Below are 10,711 nucleotides of genomic sequence, written 5' to 3' on the forward strand. Positions count from 1 at the left end.
TTTTCCCATGACGAAATATTACGGTGCTTCATGTAAGAATGCAACTTGTTCTCGACAAAAAAAAAATATGTTTGGATTTACATCACAGTGCACTTAATTCAGTATTTATATGATGTACACGAATAGTTCACTCTTCATAAGAAATTAACACAGCGTATATCATCGTATCTGTATTGATATCGAAGTTACATATGTTGATCTTATATTAATTTGATGTCTTTCTAGTCGTCTATCTATTTTCAAGCTCATCAAGTACTCGTGAAAGTAGGTTATTAGCCAACTACATCTAATAAATAGATTATCAATATAAATAATTAGCGTCTCGAACTTTTTGGACGATGTCTCACATCTTTGAAAAGTTCCGTTGAAAAGATCAAAGAAAAAAATTATGTTAAAGTTTATCCGGTCATCTTGCTAATAGCGTATATTATGTTTCAATGATAAGTTGCTATAAAATACCGAACATATTTGACAGAACCGATAACAATACAAACTTATTCATATCTATTATTTTCTTACTTCTAGATATATATTCAATCTTATTCAAGGTACATCTTTTAAATCGTAGAAAACATTTGCCTAAGATGATTTTATCTATTACTATCCCCCAATGTGTCAAAGGCACGAATTTATTATAAATTATTGCGCTTTGGACTTTCAACCTTCTGAAAACCATTTTGAGGTGGCAATTTGGAAGCTACTTCGTAAAGCTTTTATAGGTTCACAAAATCAATCTTTTCCATTTGGTTAAAGGCAGACCATTCGTATCGAGATCAGGGAATGCGTAAGGAATTAACTTTCTTGCTATCCGGCACAAATTGGTTGCATCGAGTAAGAATCAACTTAACACTTCATGCTTCTTGAAGAGCCTATTAAAGTAATTAGTTAGAATTGCACGGAATCTTTGCCTCGTTTGCAATCTTTTCCCTTATTTTGTAGTGATTATATCCTTAGTCTTTCGCTAGTCTAGGTTTATCTCATACATCTATATACATTAGTTTATCCATTTACTACTTCTTAAGTGAGTACCATGCATATTCATATTTCACTCATGTTTCGTGACTTGGCATGTGAGCAAAATGTCTTAAATTTGATTTCTCACACCCATTTTCGCCAATAAGGTATTGATTTAGATAGCAAAAAAAGTTGTTCCTTTCATTGTTGTTCTAGATTCAAATCTTGTTGGGAATAGTCTAAGGGGAGTGCGCCCTAAGATCACCAAGGAGGTGGGTTAGTAGTGATACGCAAAAATTGACTTTGACACCAGCTTATCACTAACACCAAAACAAATATTGCCAATTCAAAGTTATTAAATGGAGAGATTACGAACACACAAAATATGATGGAACATATCGTACATCAAAATGGCAATAGTGCAAAGAAAATTGACTAAAAAATCCTAAATTATAGTGCGGTTGCCAATTCAGTCCTAAATTTTTTAATTTGGTCAATTTAATACTAAACCTTTTAATGATTTTCCAATATAGTCCATTAGGCCAATTTAGACCGTAAATCACAAAAGTGATTGTCTGGTTAGAACTAGCTATCCTACATGGCACATTGACGATTTGATGCATCTGACCTTGTGTCACGCCCCGAACCTTATCGAGCTCGCGACATCCGTCACTGGTCGATTTATGTGACATCCCAGGAATTATCGCCGATCTCAAATACAATTGTCAGAGATATAACGCACTACGGAAAACACAATTAACCCGGACAATATAAACTGGGGAAACGCCAGGGAGAATATACATTGACATTTTCATTAACAACCTTATACAACATTCACAGCACTTACAACCACCGTAATTTACAGCCACCATAAACCCTTGCACACCGTATTACAAACTACCGATATACAAAAAGATCGGTAACCTGGCATCCAGACCTCAAAAATGGTACTTTCCTAAAATCTACGATTCTGAACCCCCAACACTAGTCTCTACGCCCCTTACTCGGCGTCCATTCAGAATCTGACTCATCATCACCGGAGTCTGAACTCCCCTGATCCGTTTGCTCCTCCGAAGACTCCGGCTCCGCCTCAATCACAATCGGATGATCAATGTCACCCGACTCAGCTGGAATAGCATTCTGGTACTCCTCAGCTAGAAAATCAAAGAAATTAATCTCAGGCACGTAATTGGGATTCATGTATTCCTCAAACGGGAGTATATACTCCGGGTCTCCTACAGGTTCTTCCGACTCCTCAGACTCGTCATCAGGCTCTACCTCGGGCTCCACCTCTTCTGGTTCCTCCTCCTCTGGTTCCTCTTCCTCTGGTTCCTCTTCGGGGATTGGTTCTAAGTCTATGTCCATCGGGTCATCCTCAGCTTGCGATGCTTCAGGCTCAGGTTCATGCTCAGCCTCTGAAGATCCTTGTGCGGCGGGTGTTGAATGCATCCCAGATTGCGCTAAGCTAACCTCTGTACTGGTCAGCTCTCTATCAATCGGGGGTACGGCAGTCGGGTCCCAATCCCCAACTAGATCAAACGAAACATCAAAACCTCTAACGGGCCCGAACTCAGCCCCGTCTGCATCCCGGAAGAACCAGGCAGTATAAACGTGGGTCTCCCAAAGAGGTAATCATACTTCTACGAAAACGGTCGTGGTATACTTAATCCAGGTCATTCCATCACCCGTCGGAAACTCTGTAACTTCATTTTCGGTGTGCACTGGTAGCCCAAAACGTTCTGGTGGCGGTGGCGGTGGGTTCATGGCTCAGGTCGGGGTTCTGAAAATATTGGTTGAGACAACCATGAGAACACTTCTCAGCAAGTTCACCCCTAAACCCCACTTAGGTTATCACGTACCTCCAGACAATCACACAAAACACAATCACGCACATACTATCATCACATAGCAGGCACATCAATCGATCTTACTTGGGCCTATCACGCGTGCTACCTGCACGTTAGTCACACCACATCATATGCAAACACATGCATGCTTAATTCATGTTTCACGCATTCCCGCTTGCCTCATCACATTCCTTTCCATACCACTCGCCAGTGACTCGCGTTGAAGTACACGCCTCAGGTACACTGCGACTAACTTTTTACAACACTTCCGGGCCCGCGTAAACGTACACGCCTCAGGCCATGTTTCTTGTCCGCGTAAACGTACACGCCTCAGGCTCAACACCTATCACCTACTGCGCAACCAGCGTTGAAGTACACGCCTCAGGCTGGCAGTCTTCCGGTAATACTGGGCATCGTCCCGCGTAAATGTACACGCCTCAGGACGGCACAATTTCCACGAACTCGTGTCACATCACATCCACTTTTCATTTATGCACATGCTCAACAAGCATTTACCACACTCAACTGGCCAATCACACGTGACCCGTGCACGCATCAATTCACACATAATACATGCTCACTCAGCATTTGACATGGCCAATTTTAATAATTAAATTAATCTGGCCCAAGCGTGCACCCAATAGACATATTTCAATCATTTCATAACACAGCCATGCACTCAATTTTATTACCACAACCCAGTCATAGTTCAAACACGCATTAAACACACCATTTGCCATTTTTCTCCAACCAAATGGCGTCAAATCAATTCCGGTCCTTCACGACACTTTCTCGCCATTAATTACCGGTTCTAAAAATCCAATTCGCGTCCCGATCGGCCCATCACAGCCCACTTCAGTCTTAAATCTTTCCACCAAAATTCCCAATAATTCAATCTCAAGGCCCGCCTAACATTTCCGCATCTACAATCGCATAAACCCGCGCCTATATAAACCCGATTCCGCCCAAACAATCATCCGTCGATACCCAACGTCCTAAATGGGTTTTAGAGCGCGACTTACCTAGTTCTAGACTCACGGGGCTAGAACGGAAAGCGGCGGCACTTGATCGGGAACGGCGGCGACAGTGCGGCTCGGATTGGCGGTGAGCGGCAGCGACGGCGACGGCGTGTGGTGGCGGCCTCCTTTGGCCGTGACCCACGGTCATGCAAGCAAGAGGGAGAGAAGGAGAGGAACGGTGGGGATGGTGGCGATGGTACGGCGGCCGGCGTACGGCGGCGGCGCGGCGGTGGACGGCGAGCGTGACCGGCGATCGGTGGTCCGGGCGGGAGAGAGAGGGGGAGATCGGAGGGGGCTCACGGTGGGGGAAAAAGAACCGAGAGAGAGAGAGAGAGAGAGAGAGAGAGGAGAGAGAAAGGGTCATTGGACCTAAATAGTGAAATTTTGACCCATTTGGCAAATTACCAAAACGCCCTCGTCTAATCTTTTCATCCGACGGTCCAGATTCGATCTTATCTTGAATCCGACGACCCAGATCGAATCTTACCAAAAATATCCAAGGACAATCTTGTAATTTCTCAAAAAGTCCAAGGGCAAAATTGTCTTTTCCAACTTTTAGGGCAAAATTACCAAAATGCCCTTGCCCTTTAAAACTAACCCTTTAATAAATTCCAAGGGTAAAATGGTCACTTTCTCCGTTTCTCGTCGAAATCGAACTTTTCTAAAAAATCCGAAGAAATCTAGAGTTGCACGTTCCAATTACAACGTCGTCCAAAGGTCCTGCCGTGACTTTCCGAATTTTCTGACGTTCGGTTTGGTCTCTACTCAATATTCCAATTATATATTCATAACGTAACTCGAGCGTTTCTCAGACTAACGGGTGGCTTTTGGGAAATTCGCCTGTACGACCCGTGACTGATACTAAATAGAGTCACGTGCAATTTATTCAGACCGTAACGACTTCGGTTGTTAATAAAATCGCGAGAATCAATTACTAGATCCGAGGGGTACGATCGTTCGGTACAGGTTCAGGATAATTCATCAAGTCATTTCGTGGTCCGGCGGAATCACCCGCGATCCATTACTATGATAGTGGTGAACTGACCCCTAGCTATCCTTAGATCGGCCAACAGTGGCTCAAAATATCACCTCGATGATTTCATGGTCGAAAGTCAATCCACGATCGAATTTTCTTCAGTCGTACGAATTTAAATCCCCAGTTAGCCTTTCCCTAATGGTTAGTATCCCAGGAATGATCAGTTCCGGGAGAGAACTAGCCACAAGTACATTAATAAAATAATTCATTTCATAAATCCCAAATGAGCGAAATTTCGGAATGTCACACCTCGTTCAAAGCAACATTGTTTTGCCAAATTTTATAATTATTTTCATCTTTTATTTTATTTTATTTTTCTTTCTTGTCCTTTTCCTCACCGTTCATCTTCTTTGAAAGAGCGGCGGGTGCCGTGGCCTTGGCAATGATCGGCAAACCTCTCCAGGTCTGCTGGCAAGGGCTGCAGCCCTTTACTAGATCTGGGCAAGGGCCTACAAGCCCTCACTGGTGAAGGGAAACTTCAGTGGACACCCAACAACTTGGCCTTAAAATATGTACCATAAACTGAAAAGTGACCCGAGTGTTTTGCCGAATTTGAGAGCCCTTCGTATACGTAATTGGAAAGAGCGGTCAAGCATGTCCGTTGATGTTCCCTTGTGTGCGTCGCTTGCTTCTTGTCCATCTTCAAGGTATTCGAATGCTCAGATTTTTCTTTGACTAAGCAAGACAAAATCAAGACTTCATAGTCTACTTGGTCCACTTTCAAGTTTGTTTTTGAATTCCACACTTGTAATCGGGAACTGGACTGATTATCATATGTTCCAAATTTTAGGAACAAACCGGACTGATTCCTGTAAGAACCTCCTAGAACCGGTTGGTTCAATCTGGTTCTCGTGCTCATTCCTAAACGATTTTGCAGAATTATCAAAATCAAATATAGTTTTTAGGAACAATTTAATATTTGAGAAAGTAAGCTGATGATGTTTAGTGCAATATGGAAACAAAGAAAGAGAGAAGAGCTGCACACAAATCTCTATAGTGGTTTGGCTTAGATCAAACCAAAATAATAGCCACTAACAAGCTGAATTCCACTAGTAATCCTTTTAGATGTTACAATGTAGCTCGTGCTACTTCTACCCTAACCTATTAGATCATGCTACCAATTTTCTTGCACAACTACAATACTTGTACACTTCTAAACAGATATTACAATTAGTGAGCCACTCTCAGTAATAGTGAACTGTTCGCTCAATAACAATAGAGAAAAAAGCTTTCTAAATATTGCAAAATTTTCTCGTGATTTATATTTCTTCAGCGTAGGTTGATTTTCTTATATATTCTTCAAGATCCACACCAACGGTTAGAAAATCTTTAGATAATCAATTTAGCCGTTGAATAAGTTCCAGAGTCACATGAAGATCTGATTGCCCGTACAATCAAATCTTCCTAGTGATAGTGGTGGTTTCCATGAATAGTCCTGCTCATATTAGGAAATAATCCTTCTTAACAATTGGATTAAATTTGTTTCGGTATATGTCTCCAGAATTCTAGGCCGGAGGTGGACTGTTAACATTCCTTAAGATTTAGACTTTTTCTTCTAGTTCTTCAGGACACGGGGCAATTATCATACGCACATTATTCTCAGGTTCGTGATTCTGTCAAGGCTTCCCGCCATTAGTCGGCTTGCACGCTGCCATGCACTTTATCTTCCGATGTACGAATACAACCATATGAAGTGTTCACCTTGTCACAATACTTCCAATTCCTCATGAACTTCCCGTTCCTTGATATGTTCACCTTTATCAAGGTCTTCCAGTCATCTTTAGTCTTTTACTTCATACTTCTGATCCTATTAGTAGCGATAGAGTTTTCCTTGTATCTGTTCAATTCCGAGATAAGAGAACATCTGCATTTATGGAATCAAATTTGGTGGATGGGGATGTAGGAGTTACGGTTTAATTGCAATTTTCCATATCAAATTTCTTGACCAATTCTTTGGCATACTTCTCTTGAAATATAAATGTGCCACTTGCAGTTTGTTTCGCTTGTTATCCCAAAAAGAAATTTAATTCACCCATCATGCTCATTTCAAATTCACTTTCCATGGCTTTAGCAAATTCCTTGCACATATGTTCGTTAGACAATTCAAAAATAATATCATTCACATAAATTTGAATAAACAAAATATCATTACCTTCCTTTCAAAGAAATTATGTTGTGTCGACTTTACCTTTTTTGAATCCCTTCTCGATTAGAAAGGTGTTGAGCCTCTCAATTGATATACATGGTCGCTTCTTTCAAGGTCTTCAAAACTTTGAGGCTACTCTACATACAATCTTTCTTTGATATACCCATTCAAAAATGCACTTTTTACATCCATTTGATATAGTTTGAAATTATAGTAACAAGCATAAGCAAGTAGTAATTTGATTGCTTTTTTTTAATCAAGGCACGGGAGCATAAGTTTCATCATAGTCTATACCTTCCTCTTGAGACTAACCTTTTACTACTAACTTGCCTTAGTTACAAATGATTTTACCTTTGTTGTCGAGTTTGTTTCGAAATATCCACTTCGTTCTAACGATTGGATGATCTTCCGGTCTTCGAACAAGCTTCCAGACTTCATTTACCTTGAACCGAGGCAGTTCTTCTTGCGTATCTTCCATCCAATTTTCATCCTTTTGGTTTTATCTCAGAGATCAATGCTAACGTATTAATAAGTGCTTTCAATGATGATCTCGTCTCAATCCATTCATTTACATTTCCAATAAATTGTTCTTGAGGGTGACTTGACTTGTATCTCCAATATCTTGGTAACTCGTGATGGTTCCATCCTTATTCTTTAGTTGATACGTTCCGGCTGGTAAAAGCATGTGCTCTTACTTATGGATTATTCTCATCCTCATCAACAACTTGTGTAGGATGTGAACTTTCTTCAAACCTGACATATATAGATTCCTCTACTTCTTGTGAATTCATGTTAAATACTCTATATGCTTTACTAAAAGTAGAACATTCAAGAAAGATACCTTCAACTGACGTTATACAAAACTTACTAGCATTGTCATTTAGATTTTTGAGAATAAAGCACTTGCTACAAAAAACACGGAAATAGGAAATATTTGGATTTCAAATTTTTAAAAAACTTATAGGGAGTCTTCTCCAACAAAAGTCTTAGGAAAACTCGGTTAATAATATAACACAATGTTGCAACAGCCTCTGTCCAGCAATATGTAGCAGCGTTCTTGAGATATTCTATAGAGATCTATTTTTCCTTTCAACCATACTATTTTTCTGTGGAGTATACAGAGCCAAAAATTATGTCCCAATCCATTTTCATTGTAAAATTCTGAAAAATCTTGATTTTCAAACTCCCCCGATCAGTTTTCTCAGAAAAAATTGCAGAACCTTTTTCATATTGAATCCTTTTTGTAAATTTTACAAAATGTTTCAAATGCTTCGCTCTTGTGAGCTAGAAAATAAACCTAAGTAAATCTGGAATAGTAATCCCAATTAATAAACGACATTTCTTGCCACCTAGACTAGGAGAAAATATTGGGTACCTCTTGTGATTCTATGTCAGTAAAATACTAGTCCATTTATCGCGCGACACGTGTCGCTTGTAGGCCCACCCGTCAAATCTCTACCTCCCTCCCTCCCTCTCTCTCCTCTCTCCCCTGCTTCCCGACGCCGCTCGCTTTCTGCACATTTGTTTTTCGTTTCTTTCGCTTTGGCCTGTGGCCGGTACACGGCCATGGCTGGTGAACGGCCATGACCGGCGACCGGCCACAAGCGAGGGTGTCCCAGCCCTCGCCGGCCTCAGGCGAGGGTCGCTTTCCCCGATTCGGCGAGGGTCGCCCTCGCGGCCTTTGGCCTGTGGCCGGTACACGGCCATGGTCGGCGACTGGCCACAAGCAAGGGTGTCGCGGCCCTCTCTTTCCCCGATTCGACTAGGGCTCGACTCTCATCGCTAGGGTGAGGGTTACCCTTGCGGCATTTGACGAGGGCCAGACCCTCGTTGTCTGGGCGAGGGTTCGCTCGATTTGGAAGCTTTGGAGGGAGGCGACGACATCGGAGCCGCAAGGGACCTCGAGGATGCAGGGGACGTGGGAGGGCTCGAGGTCGCGGGTGATGACAACGGGGGCTTGGGCATGTTCTTGGACCCAGGAGGTGGCGAATGAGGCGGCGTCCATGAAGTCGCCGTTGCAGCAGCTATCGTTGGGAGCGCCGTTGTGGGAAGCCAGGAGGTCGTCGGAGAAGATGAGAGGTAGACGGAGGTTGACCGAGAGTTGCAGAAAGAGAGAACAAAAGGGGCAAGAAACGGTGAAGAAGATGAGAAACAGAGGAAAGAGGAGAGAGACAACGGGAGTGGGACTAGTATCTAATATGGTGGGTCCCCTAGGACACGTGTCGCGTCCTCAGAGCTGGGATTTTTGCACGGTGGAATCACAAGAGGTACCCAATATTTTCTCCCTAGACTTAGGTTTTTAGTAGATCTGAATAGGTCCTTGTGTGAGAGCTGCAAGACTCGGTTAATGGAAACAAAATTTATGAATTTGAATGAACTTCTTATCTGTTTCCAGAGAACATGCATTGCATATATTGCTCTATTCATATTTCTGTTTGGGTAGTCCTCACCTCGGACGAGATCTTTTGAAGACAGCTTAGATATTTGTTTCATATTCATATGATCCAATTTTCTATGTCATAATATGCTATCATCTTTGATAGAAACAAGACATTTGATAGTCTGATTCAACTTCTAGGTAATAGATACTACCATGTCTTCTTCTAGTGAAAATTGCGACTTGTCATTGCTTACTAACATTGGATTTGTCTTCTTCAAAACTTAATACTTTGTCACATAATTTACTTATGCTAATCATGTTGTAATTTAGTCCTTTAATTAACGAAACATCATTAGTAGCAAGATTTTTCAATTTAATAGTTCCTTTGCCAATGATCTTTTCTTTTCCATTTCCTCTAAACGTGAAATTTTCTTCATTGAATCTTGTGAGATTAATGGACTTGGTTGAATCTCCAGGTTCTATGTTTCGAACGTCCACTATCCAGATACTACTTATTCTTTCTCATTTTTTCCTGCAACAAGGAACTTATTTTTTTCTTTGGTTTCACGACCCTCCCCAAGCGAGATGTAGGGATTGAGCGCTCGACAAGGGGATGGCTTGCCAAGTGAGAGTGGCCAAAGTCTCTTAGGTTGTGCTACATTCGGCATGAATTTTCCCAGACCCTACCAATGCGTGACATTATGTTGACTCGGTTCATTATGATTAACATGTTTTTTCCATTTTGGAGCCTCTACTAACCTATTCTAGGCCAGTTAGGGGCCACGAGTTTCACTTTCAATGAACTGGATATACTAGGAACGGGGACTTGGTTCTGCTGATTGTCTAATTAACACCTTTTCGGTACTTAAACTCGCTTTGTTTATTGAAAACGTGATTCAAGTGGTCTTGTCAAATTTTAAGCTCCTAGGTACATTCCACTAAGTGATCATCCACGGTTGCTTGCAAAAATGGGTATATATCAAGCGTATAGCATAAACAACACACCAAATGAAGATAAGCATGTAAATAAGGAAGACAAAACGTAAAGTGTGAGAAAAGTAAATCTCGATACGGTGTCAGGCAAAGAATAAACATTGCCTTGTTATTACGCCTTGGGACAAGACCCTTCTAAGTGGTATCCAGAACTAAGCGTGTCTATATTTCAAAATCAGATAACATGCACGACCATGAACCGGACAAAATGAACGACCGGCTAAGTAATATCAATGAAATTTTAATCAACGAATTATCCCTATCTCTAGTTGCAATTCTAAACTAAACGCCACGCTAACTACTCTTTTCTATCATTTCTCTTTACCAACTTTTCTC

This window comes from Syzygium oleosum, unplaced genomic scaffold (assembly GCF_021117445.2).
Source record: "Syzygium oleosum isolate NSW1041296 unplaced genomic scaffold, Sole_v2.1 Sole_v2.18, whole genome shotgun sequence".
NCBI lineage: Eukaryota > Viridiplantae > Streptophyta > Magnoliopsida > Myrtales > Myrtaceae > Syzygium > Syzygium oleosum.